General features: G+C 45.9%; 1 non-coding gene across 1 annotated transcript; it reads left to right on the forward strand.

Annotated features, from left to right (window-relative positions):
* The first annotated feature begins 402 nt into the window (after positions 1-402).
* LOC119927518 lies at positions 403-540 on the forward strand. Its single transcript, XR_005450513.1, has one exon. It is a non-coding gene; the product is annotated as a small nucleolar RNA SNORA7 (small nucleolar RNA).
* The last annotated feature ends 308 nt before the right edge of the window (positions 541-848 follow it).

Below are 848 nucleotides of genomic sequence, written 5' to 3' on the forward strand. Positions count from 1 at the left end.
CAAGTGGCAGAGCTGGGATAAGAACCCAGGTGCTCTGACTCCCAAGTTCATGCTCTTTCAACTAAGCCAAGTTAAGTGATCTTGGCAAGTCACTTAACTTCCCTGTGCTTGATACCTCATCCGTAAAATGGGGATTAAATCGTATTTCCTCCTACTTAGAGTGTAAACCCCATGTGGCCGGGTTCAACCTATCTTATATTTACCCAAAGCCTTAGTACAGTGCTTGACAATCAATCGATCGATCATATTTATTGAGCGTTTACTGCGTCAGAGCACTGTACTAAGTGCTTGGGAGAGTATAGCAGAGTTGGTAGACATATAGACACATTTCCTGCTCACAGCTGTCTAGTTGACAGTTTAGAGGGGGAGACCGACATTAATATAAAAAAGGAAATTGTGAACTCCCGATCAGGGTCGCACCTGGAGAGTTTCCAATACTCTATCAGTATCCACTACAGGAGGAAGAGTCAAGCAGAGGCCTATCCATTCCATTCCTAGCTTGGGCAGTGGCTAGTGAGTGGAAGGAAATCTGCTACAAGTCAAAACTCAACTGTGTTGGGAAGCAGCAGCACGGGAGAGCGTGGACTGCATGGAACGAGGCAATGGTAAACCACTTCCACATTTTTTCCGCAAGAAAACTCTACCAGAACGATTGCAGATGGAAGTGGGATGTTCTGGGAGAGATGTGTCTATGGCGTCGTTACGGGTCAGACGTGACTCGACAGCATAAGACAACAACAACAACAGCCGAATTATGAACATGAACGTAAATGCTGGGGGCTGAGGGAAGGGTGAATAAAGGGAACAAATCCAGAAGAGTAAATGAGGGCTTAGTCAGGGAAGTCTTC

Source organism: Tachyglossus aculeatus, chromosome 4 (assembly GCF_015852505.1).
Source record: "Tachyglossus aculeatus isolate mTacAcu1 chromosome 4, mTacAcu1.pri, whole genome shotgun sequence".
Classification (NCBI taxonomy): domain Eukaryota; kingdom Metazoa; phylum Chordata; class Mammalia; order Monotremata; family Tachyglossidae; genus Tachyglossus; species Tachyglossus aculeatus.